The sequence below is a fragment of the Ranitomeya variabilis genome, chromosome 8, assembly GCF_051348905.1.
Source record: "Ranitomeya variabilis isolate aRanVar5 chromosome 8, aRanVar5.hap1, whole genome shotgun sequence".
NCBI lineage: Eukaryota > Metazoa > Chordata > Amphibia > Anura > Dendrobatidae > Ranitomeya > Ranitomeya variabilis.
Window position 1 is genome coordinate 14,228,406 of NC_135239.1, and position 14,840 is coordinate 14,243,245.

Below are 14,840 nucleotides of genomic sequence, written 5' to 3' on the forward strand. Positions count from 1 at the left end.
AAAATACTCAGGAGAACAGATGGAATAATATAAGAGCAAAATCTGGATATTTTAGACCTCTGACAGGTTCCCTTTAAAGTGCCTACATAAGCTTCCTTTTAAATATTTTGCCATTAATTAATTTTTCATGCCATCATAATTATGTTTAGAAGATATTTATGAAATGTAACCTTTATAGATGAAGAGCAACATGGCATAATCAAGTGAAGATATGTTTTTGGTCCCATGATTATCACAGAGCATGATTGTGAATGCTGAGATTATGACACAAGTGGAGGCCGAAAACATCAGTAACAGTATATGAGAAAACACGACAGGATGAACTGCTGCAGCCCGTCCTGACACCCTATAATCCTGATCTCTTAGGACGTTGGGAGACATTTTTAATTTTTCATTTTTGTCTTTTTCTTTTAATAATTGGTAAAAAACAATCCCAATCAATATATATTAAAATCTGAAATAAATTTGATTTTATTGGGTTTTATTTAATGGGTTTATATTCGTAATGATTTGGGGATAATATTTATTATTATTTATAATTATTTATTATTATTATTATTTATTATTATTATTATGCAGTAACTTTTTTTTTAAGGGTGACTCTATCACCACTATGAGGCAAATGTACCCCAATCGAATTTCGGGTCAGTCCCTCCTCTCTACGTGTAATTGCTAATGGTATAAACACATGAGAAAACTATGGATTTCATAGTGCAAGTATCATGGCGTTAAGGTCTGACGTATGGCAATCATTGAAATTTATAAAAGTCAGTCCTACGGTTATAGTGGAAAATAATAATGGCGCGTGGGGACGCTCTCGGCTTCGCCTCCGCTCTGCTTAGTATGGGGCACGAGGCGTCGCTTGATTGTCAGTCTTCACAAAGAGACATATTCTCTGCAATTGTTGTGTCATGTACGATCTAAATGAGTTTATGGACCCCCCACCTTCTGTTTTGTCAGAGCTTTATAATGTTATAATGCTCCGAATGAACCCAGTAAATGCGTCAGGGGACTTTTAATACAATCCGCTGATGAGGGAAAGTATTAAGTGTATTCAGCCATGAAAAAGATGTTGATTATAATATACCTCAGCCGCGCAACTGCGTGTTGACCATGAAGAAAAATAAAATAGAAAATGAAATGTGATTAGTTCCTGATAGAGGGAAATTCTTTCGATAAAAATGACATGGAGAGAATATATATCTAGACCCCTTTATATATAAGTGGCAAAAAGTGGGGTCACCCCATGCATTAGATTTCATAGGGATGCAAAATATCTCCCTTAGTGCAAGCATTGGGGAAGGGTTAGGGGTAGGATAGAGGCTAGGGATAGGGCTTGGATAGAGGCTAGGGATAGGATAGAGGCTAGGGTTAGGGCTAGGAAAGAGGTTAGGGCTAGGACTAGGATAGAGGCTAGGGTTAGGGCTAGGCTAGGGTTAGGGCTAGGAAAGAGGCAAGGGATAGGGCTAGGATAGAGGCTAGGAATAGGAATAGGACTAGGATAGAGGTTAGGGTTAGTGTTAGGCTACAGGCTAGGTTTAGGGTGAGGAAAGAGTCAATGGATAGGGCTAGGATAGAGGCTAGGGTTAGGGCTAGGATAGAGGCTAGGGATAGGATAGAGGCTAGAGCTAGGGTTAGGTTTAGGGCTGATAGAGGCTAGGGTTAGGGCTAGGATAGAAGCTAAGGTTAAGGCTAAGATAGAGGCTAGGGTTAGGGCTAGGATACAGGCTTGGGTTAGAGCTAGGCTAGAGGCTAGAATTAGGGCTGGGATACAGGCTTGGGTTAGGGCTAGGATAGAGGCTAAGGTTAGGTTTAGGGCTAGGATAGAGGCTAGGTTTAGGGCTAGGATAGAGGCCAAAGTTAGGGCTAGGATAGAGGCTAAGGTTAGGGCTAGGATAGAGGCTAAGGTTAGGGCTAGGATAGAGGCTAATGTTAGGGCTAAGATAGAGTCTAGGGTTAGGGCTAGGATAGAGGCTAGGGCTAGCATTAAGATAGGGACTAGGGTTAGGGCTAGGATACAACCTTGGGTTAGAATCCGAAGAAGCTCAGGGCGAAACGCGCGTCGGGGCGCACGAGGAAGGATTGATCGGCTCTCACTTCACACCACTGGGTCGGCTTGGGGATTCATTTCATCTTCTAAGGTAATAATAAGAATCCAGGATTAATGGGCATACATGCTGCAGCTGAGGATAGCATCAGCCTTGGATTTCTTTGAAACATAATATCATGTTACCTAATAGAGCTATGGATAATGTATGACATAATTAGTTGAAGCGTGATCCAATCATTCTCTTTGATACTCTGTTTCTAGGATATAGCTTGGTCTTGTTGTTTTTCTATATTATAAATAAAGATTTATATATATATTTTTCATTATATGGTTCTCTTCTTTCGGCTAAGGAGATCTAAGTCCGCGTCGGAATATATATTGAGTTAGAGCTAGGCTAGAGGCTAGGGTTTGGGCTAGGATACTGGCTTGGGTTAGGGCTAGGATAGAGGCTAGGGTTAGAGCTAGGCTAGAGGCTAGGGTTTGGGCTAGGATACTGGCTTAGGTTAGGGTTAGGATAGAGGCTAGGGTTAGAGCTAGGCTAGAGGCTAGGGTTTAGGCTAGGACACTGGCTTAGGTTAGAGCTAGGCTAGAGGCTAGGGTTTGGGCTAGGATACTGGCTTAGGTTAGAGCTAGGCTAGAGGCTAGGGTTTGGGCTAGGATACTGGCTTGGGTTAGGGCTAGGATAGAGACTAGGGTTAGAGCTAGGCTAGAGGCTAGGGTTTGGGCTAGGATACTGGCTTAGGTTAGGGTTAGGATAGAGGCTAGGGTTAGAGCTAGGCTAGAGGCTAGGGTTTGGGCTAGGATACTGGCTTAGGTTAGAGCTAGGCTAGAGGCTAGGGTTTGGGCTAGGATACTGGCTTGGGTTAGGGCTAGGATAGAGGCTAAGGTTAGAGCTAGGCTAGAGGCTAGGGTTTGGGCTAGGATACTGGCTTAGGTTAGGGTTAGAATAGAGGCTAGGGTTAGAGCTAGGCTAGAGGCTAGGGTTTGGGCTAGGATACTGGCTTAGGTTAGGGTTAGAATAGAGGCTAGGGTTAGAGCTAGGCTAGAGGCTAGGGTTTGGGCTAGGATACTGGCTTAGGTTAGAGCTAGGCTAGAGGCTAGGGTTTGGGCTAGGATACTGGCTTGGGTTAGGGCTAGGATAGAGGCTAGGGTTAGAGCTAGGCTAGAGGCTAGGGTTTGGGCTAGGATACTGGCTTGGGTTAGGGCTAGGATAGAGGCTAGGGTTAGAGCTAGGCTAGAGGCTAGGGTTTGGGCTAGGATACTGGCTTAGGTTAGAGCTAGGATAGAGGCTAGGGTTAGAGCTAGGCTAGAGGCTAGGGTTTGGGCTAGGATACTGGCTTAGGTTAGAGCTAGGTTAGAGGCTAGGGTTAGAGCTAGGATAGAGGCTATGGTCAACTAATAAGTACTTACATAAAATGCATTAAAAATGTAATACAAAGATGAAATTATAATAATGTCACTTTATATTTTTTACATTTTATGTCGGATTCCGGCAAAAAAACTGGATGGTCACAGGGTAAACTATTTTCTTCAAATGCAATGTATGTGCTCGAGGGATATAGGGATCAATCCTGGACAGGTGAAAGGGACTCATGAATCAATGATGGACCTCAGGTTAGGAAGCACAAAATACCTGCATCGCCCTCAGGTGCTGGTAGCCCACGCTGCGCCACTGCTGTATAATATATAGTAACTGTAGGAGAGAGAGAGCGTACATATATAAAATATAATAAAGTAGGCAATCATGTCATTGTAAAATATGCAAAGCCTAGCCATGTATTGTGCATGACGGGGGGTCCACAAATGGCCCAGACCAATTATTAATGTTTGGCAAAACTGTAATTACGCTGCGTGATTATAATATTATAAGTAAAGTATCTTAGAAGGAATGGATTATAGCAACATTGACATTCTGCAACCAGAGACATGAAAAACATTAACTTGTAAGAGCAAACATAATATAAGGAGGAAATGATGCTTATTATTGTGTTCCACACTGTGACAATTACAAGGGTCAGAAGCAGCACAGAAAGTTTACCCTATTAATCACCGGAAGAAAGCTGAGAGGTCCGTCCTAGGAGCCCCCATAGGCTGCAGCCACTGAGCCAGCGTCACTTCCAGACGATTATCATACGGTAAATTGTCATCTCACCATTGAAATTCTCTTTTCCTTGTAATTTTGTGTTCATCCCAAGCTTCCTGCAAGAATTACAATTGCACAAGGAATACGTTAAAAGTGTAGCAAACGTTTAACCCCTTAAGGAACAGGCGATTATTCGTTTTTACGCTTTTGATTTTTTTCCCCTCTCTTTCTTCCAAGATCCATGACTTTTTTATTTTTCCATCAGCTAAGCCGTATGGGGCTTCTTTAGTGCAGGACAAGTTGTAATTTTCAATTCACTTTACTATTGTACTGAAAAATAGGAAGAAAAATCAAACTGGGATGGAATGGTTGAAAGAAAACACAATTCCACCATTGGTTTTTTTAGTTTTGTTTTTACAGCATTCAGAGGTTGGCAAAAATGACAATTACGGCCATGCTACTATACACGTGTACAGTTGTTTTTTTGTTTTAGTGGCAAAAACTTTTAAGCCCACTTCATACATATGGATCCCGGCGCAGACATAAGCGTTCATTCATGAGAGCCAATGTGTTACGGGTTTATTCCCATCAGTAAGTGTTATTACTAGGGATGAGCGGACCCGTGGAAGTTCAGGTTCTGGTACCTGACCCCAACTCTATTCCAAATTTCAGTTCGGGTGAACTTGCAGGCTGACAGGAGACTGGAAATCAGGTATGGGGCAGGTACTAGAAGCACTGGAGGCTTCAGGCAGACAGGAGACTGGAAAGCAGGTATGGGGCAGGTACTAGAAGCACTGAAGGTTTCAGGCAGGCAGAAGACTGGAAAGCAGGTACGAGGCAGGTACTAGAAGCACTGGAGGCTTCAGGCAGACAGGAGACTGGAAAGCAGGTATGGGGCAGGTACTAGAAGTACTGGAGGTTTCATGCAGGCAGGAGACTGGAAAGCAGGCACGGGGAAGGTACTAGAAGCACTGGAGGCTTCAGGCAGACAGGAGACTGGAAAGCAGGTATGGGGCAGGTACTAGAAGCACTGGAGGTTTCAGGCAGGCAGAAGACTGGAAAGCAGGTACGGTGCAGGTACTAGAAGCACTGGAGGCTTCAGGCAGACAAAAGACTGGAAAGCAGGTATGGCGCAGGTACTAGAAGTACTGGAGGTTTCAGGCAGGCAGGAGACTGGAAAGCAGGCACGGGGCAGGTACCAGAAGCACTGGAGGCTTCAGGCAGACAGGAGACTGGAAAGCATTATGGGGCAGGTACTAGAAGCACTGGAGGTTTCAGGCAGGCAGGAGACTGGAAAACAGGTACGGGGGAATGTACTAGAAGCACTGGAGGCTTCAGGCAGACAGGAGACTGAAAAGCAGGTATGGGGCAGGTACTAGAAGCACTGGAGGTTTCAGGCAGGCAGGAGACTGGAAAGCAGGTACGGGGCAGGTACTAGAAGCACTGGAGGCTGCAGGCAGACAAGACACTGGTAAGCATGTATGGGGCAGGTACTAGAAGCACTGGAGGCTGCAGGCAGATAGGAGAGTGGAAGGCAGATATGGGGCTGGTACTAGAAGCACTGGAGGCTTCAGGCAGACAGGAGACTGGAAAGCAGGTATGGGGCAGGTACTAGAAGCACTGGAGGCCACAGGCAGACAAGACATTGGTAAGCATGTATGGGGCAGGTACTAGAAGCACTGGAGGCTGCAAGCAGATAGGAGAATGGAAAGCAGATATGGGGCAGGTACTAGAAGCACTGGAGGCTTCAAGCAGACAGGAGACTGGAAAGCAGGTATGAAGCTGGTGCTAGGTGCACTGTAGGCTGCAGGCAGACAAGGTACTGGAAAGCAGGTATGGGGCAGGCACTAAAAGCACTGAAGGCTTCAGGCAGACTGGAGAATGGAAAGCAGGTATGGGGCAGGTACTAGAAGCACCAGAGGCCTCAGGAAGACAAGACACTGGAAAGCAGTTATGGGGCAGGCACTTGAAGCACTGGAGGCTTCAGGCCAACAAAAGAGTGGGAAGCAGGTATGGGGCAGGCACTAGAAGTACTGGAGGCCACAGGCAGACATGGCACTGGAGATCTCAAAGTCTTTTTTTACCAAGGCACAGGTGTGTGTCTTGGTGGGTCTTATATAGGCGCAGGTGGATGATCACATGAGAGCACGCCTGGCCACAAGTGCAATGTGCTCTACAACAGCGTTCAACAGCCCTGAGTGAAGGGAGCAGAGCCCGCACCTGGGATAAGTGTATAACACATTTCTACTGCCCTTTAATTTCTTCCTGCTAATCAAACCTATCATAGGTGATAGATAAATGTAGCTAAATACTCTGAAAATTGTAATTGAAGAGGGATCACAGGCCATTGGTTTATCTCAGGAAGTTAGATGCTAAGGTCTTCTGATTACAGGAGCATCAGCACTGAGTCAAGCAATCTATAATCGTATACTTACATACAGTCCTGCTCATCGTTATTGGCACCCATGAAGTGTAAGTACATAATGTAGAAAATCTCCTGAAAAAAATGAATCAAGTGAAACAGTTTTTTTTTTTTATAACTTGTGTTAAATACGAAAGAGCAAATGATAAACAATAATTAAAAAAAAAATAATAATAATGGGAGGAAAAAATAGAAAAACCTAAAGCTACGGTGACCCTGGTATTGGCCTCTTTACATTAAATTAGTATGGAAACACACTGGGACTCGCCTGCAGTAAATCACAAAAGAGAATCACCTGTGATTAATTGTCGGTGTCCATGTGACATGAATTATGACTTGAGTGTTTTAAAAAGCCACATGGTCGGCCCTGTTCCTTTATCACAATGGTAAAGACAGAGAAGCTATCTGAGGACATCAGAACTGCTATTATTAGCAACACAAGACTTCCAAAGGGTATAAGGCCATCTCCAAAAACCTTGGTGTCCCAGTTTCAGCAATGCACAATGTTATTAAACCGTCAAGAACCTCCCTGGATGTGGGGGAAAGGGGAAAATTGACAAGAGATGTGTTCGAAATTTGGTGCAAATGGTAGACAAAACACCACCTCAAACACCCAAAGACCTGAAGGCCAACCTGAAACAGTCTGGGGTCATGGTTTCAGCAAGTACCATACGCCACGCACTAAACCAAGCAGAGCTTTATGGGCGAAGGCCAAGGAAGAAACCATTGCTGAAGAAAAGACCTATAAAGGAATTATTGAACTTTGCCAAAGAGTACCTTGATAAACCACATTGCTTCTGGGAAAATGTTCTGTGGACAAATGAAAAAAAAATAGAGCTTTTTGGCAATGCAAAGCAAAAGTTTGTTTACAGATGTGCAATGAAGCTTATAAAAAAGAACGCCCTACCAACAGTTAAGCATGCTGGAGGATCTATAATTTAGTACAAATCTATGAGACCCTCATTCATTGGTGAACATAGATGAAAAGTGCCTGTTTAATATCTCAGCCTTTTCTTTGTCCTCTATAATTACCTTGTTATTATCGTCTTTTAAGGGGCCCATATGATCTTTTTTTCCTTTTGTCAATGATGTATTTATAACATTTTGGGGGATTTACTTTAATGTTGCTGATGATTTGTTTCTCTGTGGATAGCTTTGCTAGCTTGATTTCTTTATTTAATTTTTTATTGAGATCTTTATACTCCTGAAATGCAACTTCTGTTTTCTCAGACTTCAGGATTTTGAATTCCCTTTGTTTTACATCTCCACATTATAAAGGTTTTAGTTAATACTAATTATTTCCCAAAAACTGAAGTGAAATCTGAAAATGACAGGAAAACTATAATAAGTTATTACCACGTCTGTGCTGGAGCCCTAATTACCATTGATCATCAGCAGAAATAACTGTACGCAGAGTAATAATGAGCCCGTGCCTTATCAGTGGACAAGCAGTGAAGCCTCAGAAGTGAACGTATGCCAGTGCAATGTCTGCTATTATTGGAATTACTGCAGTATGATTGTATCTTTTATTGTTATTCATTTTCTTTTGTCTAAAGAACATGTAAGAATCATGTAAGAAAGCCAGTCCTTAGCAGGATTTACTTGCCCTGTGAGTTGACTGTCTGGGGCTGACTAATGGATGGGGATAATTTTAATTGTGTACTCTAAGAGAAACAACTGTTCTGGGGGTTAACGTGATCTTACTAGAAATGTCATTCATGATGGTTGTAGTGGTCTCATAAGATGCAACAGGTGTGATAGTTACAAAAAGCAACAAGTATGATAGTTACAGTAGTCTCACAAGAGGCAACAGGTGTGAAAGTTACAAGAGGTAACAAGCATGATAATTACAGTAGTCTCACAAAAGGCAAAAAGCATGATAGTTACAGTAGTCTCACAAGAGGCAACAGGCATGATAGTTACAGTAGTCTCACAAGAGGCAACATGCATGATAGTTACAGTAGTCTCACAAGAGGCAACAGGCATGATAGTTACAGTAGTCTCACAAGAGGCAACAGGCATGATAGTTACAGTAGTCTCACAAGAGGCAACAGGCATGATGGTTACAGTAGTCTCACAAGAAGCAACAGGCATGATAGTTACAGTAGTCTCACAAGAGGCAACAGGCATGATGGTTACAGTAGTCTCACAAGAGGCAACAAGCATGATAGTTACAGTAGTCTCACAAGAGGCAACAGGCATGATAGTTACAGTAGTCTCACAAGAAGCAACAGGCATGATAGTTACAGTAGTCTCACAAGAGGCAACAGGCATGATGGTTACAGTAGTCTCACAAGAGGCAACAAGCATGATAGTTACAGTATTCTCACAAGAGGCAACAGGCTTGATGGTTACAGTAGTCTCACAAGAGGCAACAGGTATAATAGTTACAGTAGTCTCACAAGAGGCAACAGGCATGATAGTTACAGTAGTCTCACAAGAGGCAACAGGCATGATAGTTACAAGAGGCAACAAGTGTGAGGTTACAGTGCTCTCACAAGCAGGATCCGGTGTGATAGTTATCGTGGTCTCATAAGAAGCAACAGGTGTAATAGTTACAAGCTGTATGTGGTCCCATGGACGGTGTGGTGCAGTGACCAATGTTACAGCCAGGGGGCGCTGTCTGTGCACTGCAAGATGCACTTGGAAGCATAATTGTGATGAAACAGTGACTGGCAGTGTTGTGAATGGCCGGTATGTATCGCAGAGGTGGGTGGCCCTGTGATGGAAGCCTGGGTATGTTTTGCTCAAGCAGATCTACTGCTGAGGGTTTTGTTTACATTGGGAAGGCTTCCAGGTGATTGGAGAGAGGGGTGGGTCCAGTCACCTACAAACCCACCCAAAGAAGTGTGTCTGAACACCTAAGATGGTTTTGTGTTTTAAGGACCTGTGGTGATGTCACGCTCACATGACTGGCCATGTGACAGGTACCTGGGTGTGGTTACACCTATGTAAAGGAGGTGTGTAGCACATGGTGTGAGTGTTTTGGGAGTTTGTCAGGGTGGACATACTTCCATGTGTCCTGGCTGGACACTGCAGAGTGGCCTGTGTGCTGTAGGTCCTGGATGGTCAGTGTTGGAGGCTCCTGGGAGTGGAGTCGTCCTGGAAGCACCTAGAGACCGTAGACCTGGTCGGACTGTGTTGAGGACCTGGGATTGACGTGAAGTCAGCATGAGGAGTGGAACTCCTGAAAGGTAACCCCGGACAAGGGGATTGTAATATATGGCAGAGAAGTTTATCTGCTGTATGAACAGACTGGTGGTCGTGATAAGTTCATGGACATAATGAAATAGACTGTATGTCATGTGGTTTATGAAGTTTAATAAACCAGATTTGACCAGATTTGTGTGAGGTACCGTGCCTGAGTGCTTGAATCCTATGCCAAGCGAGTGTACCCCAACACACTCAGGTAGCGTATCACCACAATGGGGAAATATCAAGGACTCCCGACTAGTGTTGAGCGATACCTTCCGATACTTGAAAGTATCGGTATCGGATAGTATCGGCCGATACCCGAAAAATATCGGATATCGCCGATACCGATACCAATACAAGTCAATGGGACTCAAGTATCGGAAGGTATCCTGGATGGTTCCCAGGGTATGAAGGAGAGGAAACTCTCCTTCAGGCCCTGGGATCCATATTCATGTAAAAAATAAAGAATTGAAATTAAAAATATGGATATACTCACCCGTCCGGCGGCCCCTGGACCTTACCGCTGTTAACCGGCAGCCTCCGTTCCTAAGAATGAGGAGTTTAGGACCTTAGATGACATCGCGGCTGACGTCGCGGCTTGTGATTGGTCGCATGACCGCTCATGTGACCGCTCACGCGACCAATCACAAGCCGCGACGTCATCGCAGGTCCTAAACTCCTCATTCTTAGGAACGGAGGCTGCCGATTAACAGCGGAAAGGTCCAGGGGCCGCCGGATGGGTGAGTATATCCATATTTTTTATTTTAATTTTTTATTTTTTACATGAATATGCATCCCAGGGCCTGAAGGAGAGTCTCCTCTCCTCCAGACCCTGGGAACCATACACTGGGAACTTCCGATTCCGATTTCCGATATCACAAAAATATCGGAACGCGGTATCGGAATTCCGATACCGCAAGTATCGGCCGATACCCGATACTTGCGGTATCGGAATGCTCAACACTACTCCCGACCGACATGTGAGTACAGAATACATCCTACAGCACTACACATATATCAGATTTCTGTTTAGAAGAGGGGTTTAAGGGTGAAGAGAACTCGGTTCTGGCCCACAGCAATCAGCCATCAGCCGTGTACCCCCTTCATTTGTATATTATTTTATTTTTGTGTGGAATCGCTTAAGTTCAGTTTTGCATTTTTTTTCTCATATGAAAATTTGGTCCCTGTTGTTTTTATTGGCAATTTTCATCAGATCAAAGCAGGACACGTCCCTAGACGATCGTTCCAGGAAAAAAAAAAACTTGTGAAAAGGAGCATTGATTGGAATGAGTGGGTGCTCTATAAGTAAGAATAACAGCGCAAATACTAAAAATCTGATGTGTGAAGCAGCCTTAGAGTGTGTGCACACATTGGCTCCAGCTTGTTGGCCTGCACCCATACGGTAGACGGTGTAAACAGAGGAAACAACATGGATATTAGACAATATGAGGAATACTACAAAGTGTTGAGTGCCAGACCCTTATTGAAGACCCTCAATTACCCGTCTGCATTCTGTTCAGGGAAATCTAGGGCAGCTCGCTGTAAAATTGCGAAGTGTGACTCAACGCTGGCAGCGGCACTCAGACGCCTTTCACACAATTTCATTGTACGGTTTTTGAAAGCAAAACTGTTCACAGCAGTCGGCTTTTGAGAGTAAACCTCGGGGACTAGTAAAGATCTCGGATAAGTGAGAAGAACATTTAGAAAATAGAAACCGCTTCTGAGCGATGCCACAAATTGGGTGTAAGATGTTCTTAACTGACTTTGTATATACACATTTCTGCAAATGCAACGGCGCATTGTACAGTAACTTATTAACTCCACGGGGACCTGGATCCGGTGCATAAAAAGCTCCAACACCATTTGTGGGATTTACAGTATTTGTAAAACGAGGACAGCAAGCGTCACATGATCCGAGTGAAACAGAACTGGTAAAGCGTTACTTTCCCTTCTTTATTTGTCTCTTTTATTATGAAGGTGTGGGCGGTGTTATTTTACATTTCTTATTCACTGCTACATTTCTGAATTGTAAGAGAAAAAAAATGGATTATTAATAAGTTTCACAAAATGTCAATAGTTCAAGCTATAATTATCACTAACCAAGAATTAGACTGATTTAAATTTTGTTATTGTTATAAATGGTGTTTTTATTTAAATTAAAATATAGAATAGTATCGGTATAATGTTAAGAATAACCATCATAATAATAATAATAATAACAATGTATTAATTTATGATTGGGCAAATCCCAAGAAATGTCACATCGGGCTTGAAGAAGCCCGATACTTGGGTTACGTGATTGGCAGAGGAGTGGTTAAACCACAGATCGACAAAATACAGGCAATTCAGAGCTGGCCGCAACCAGTGAACAAGAAACAAGTACAGGCTTTCCTGGGGATCGCCGGCTATTATCGCCGGTTCATACCCAATTTTGCAGCCATGGCTACCCCCTTGACGGATGTTACCAAAGGGAAGGATTCCGTCATGGTAAAATGGACCTCTGTTGTGAATTTGGTTTTTGGGCTCCCCCGGTGGTCACTGGTGGTACTGGACTTGTGTGCTTCACTTTCTCTGTTCACCTGTTTCCATCAGGATATGGGAGTATCCTATTTAGCCTTGCTGCTCAGTTATTCTAGTGCCGGCCATCAATGTAACCAGAGCCTTTCTGTTGCATGTTCCTGCTTCTAGACTACTATCAGCTAAGTTGGACTCTTAGTCCTAAGTTTGTTTTGCATTTTTGTTCCAGTTCACAGTTATGTTATTTTTCTGTAGCTGGAGGCTCTTGTGGGCCGAAATTGCCACTCCGGTGTCATGAGTTGACACATGAGTCTTAAAGTAATTTCGGGATGGTATTTTAATAGGGTTTTCAGCTGACCGTGAAGTTCCCTATTGTATCTTCTTGCTATCTAGTAAGCGGACCTCGCTTTGCTGAACCTACCTTCATACTGCGTATGTCTTTTCCTCTGAACTCACCGTCAATATATGTGGGGGGCTTCTGTCTCCTTTTTGGGGGAATTTCCCTAGAGGTAAGCCAGGTCTGTCTTTTCCTCTATTAGGGTTAGTTAGTCCTCCGGCTGGCGCTAGGCGTCTAGGGATAAAACGTAGGTACGCCACCCGGCCACTGTTAGTTGTGTGGTAGGTTTAGCTCACGGTCAGCTCGAGATTCCATCACCCAAGAGCTAGTCTGTTGTTTAAGTTCTCTGACGTTCCCTTGCCATTGGGAACCATGACAGTATGGCCGGCCAAGGGTTAAAACCGTTGGCAGAAGAAAGGAGAGAAAAAGAAGTCTGCAGATTTTTTATTTTTTTTTTCCCTTCTGAGTTTGCTTTTTAGTTGACTCAGTTGCATTTCTGCTCTAATTGCAGCCTTTGTCTCTCTCTCTCCTTCTAATCCTTGAATGGCTCTGATCTCACCTGATTAAAATGGATCCTCAGAGTTTGGTTACAGGTTTGAATAATCTTGCTACGAAGGTTCAAAATTTACAGGATTTTGTTATTCATGCTCCTATATCTGAACCTATAATTCCTATACCAGAATTTTTCTCCGGGGATAGATCTCGTTTCCTGAATTTCAAAAATAATTGTAAATTATTTCTTTCCCTGAGATCTCGCTCCGCTGGAGATCCCGCACAGCAGGTTAAGATAGTAATTTCCTTGCTGCGGGGTGACCCTCAAAACTGGGCATTTGCATTGGCACCCGGGGATCCTGCGTTGCTCAATGTGGATGCGTTTTTCCTGGCTTTAGGGTTGCTTTATGAGGAACCTAACTTAGAGATTCAGGCTGAAAAAGCCTTGATGGCCCTATCTCAAGGGCAAGATGAAGCTGAAATATACTGCCAAAAATTTCGTAAATGGTCTGTGCTTACTCAGTGGAATGAGTGCGCCCTGGCGGCGAATTTCAGAGAGGGTCTCTCTGATGCCATTAAAGATGTTATGGTGGGGTTCCCTGCACCTACAGGTCTGAATGAGTCCATGACAATGGCTATTCAGATTGATCGGCGTTTGCGGGAGCGCAAACCTGTGCACCATTTGGCGGTGTCTTCTGAGAAGGCTCCAGAAAATATGCAATGTGATAGAATTCTGTCCAGAAGCGAACGGCAGAATTTTAGGCGAAAAAATGGGTTGTGCTTCTATTGTGGTGATTCAACTCATGTTATATCAGCATGCTCTAAACGTACAAAGAAGGTTGATAAGTCTATTTCAATTGGCACTTTACAGTCTAAGTTTATTCTGTCTGTGACCTTGATTTGTTCATTATCGTCAATTACCGCGGATGCCTATGTCGACTCTGGCGCCGCTTTGAGTCTAATGGATTGGTCCTTTGCCAGGCGCTGTGGGTTTGATCTAGAGCCTCTGGAAGTTCCTATACCTCTGAAGGGTATTGACTCTACACCATTGGCTAGTAATAAACCACAATACTGGACACAAGTGACTATGCGTATGAATCCAGACCATCAGGAGATGATTCGCTTCCTTGTGTTGTACAATCTACATGACGTTTTGGTGCTCGGATTACCATGGTTACAATCTCATAACCCAGTCCTTGACTGGAAAGCTATGTCTGTGTTAAGCTGGGGATGTCAGGGGGCTCATGGGGACGTACCTTTGGTTTCCATTTCGTCATCTATTCCCTCTGAGATTCCGGAATTTTTATCTGATTATCGTGATGTTTTTGAGGAGCCTAAGCTTGGTTCACTACCTCCTCACAGAGATTGCGATTGTACCATAGATCTGATTGCGGGCAGTAAATTTCCAAAGGGTCGTTTATTTAATCTATCTGTACCTGAACATGCTGCTATGCGAGAATATATTAAGGAGTCCTTGGAAAAGGGACATATTCGTCCTTCTTCATCTCCCTTGGGAGCCGGTTTTTTCTTTGTATCTAAAAAAGATGGCTCTTTGAGGCCGTGTATTGATTATCGACTCTTGAATAAAATTACAGTCAAATATCAGTATCCTCTGCCACTGCTGACTGATTTGTTTGCTCGAATAAAGGGGGCTAAGTGGTTCTCTAAGATTGATCTCCGTGGGGCGTATAATTTGGTGCGAATTAAGCAGGGGGATGAGTGGAAAACCGCATTTAATACGCCC

The 14,840-nt window shown here is 43.7% G+C and overlaps 1 long non-coding RNA gene across 1 annotated transcript; it reads right to left on the reverse strand.

The window, feature by feature from the left end:
• Positions 1–3,699: 3,699 nt before the first annotated feature.
• On the reverse strand, positions 3,700–6,854 carry LOC143788722 (uncharacterized). The gene is made up of 3 exons (XR_013218719.1): positions 6,569–6,854; positions 4,101–4,249; positions 3,700–3,743 (listed from the first exon to the last, which is right to left on the reverse strand). It is a non-coding gene; the product is annotated as an uncharacterized LOC143788722 (long non-coding RNA).
• Between the last annotated feature and the right edge of the window lie 7,986 nt (positions 6,855–14,840).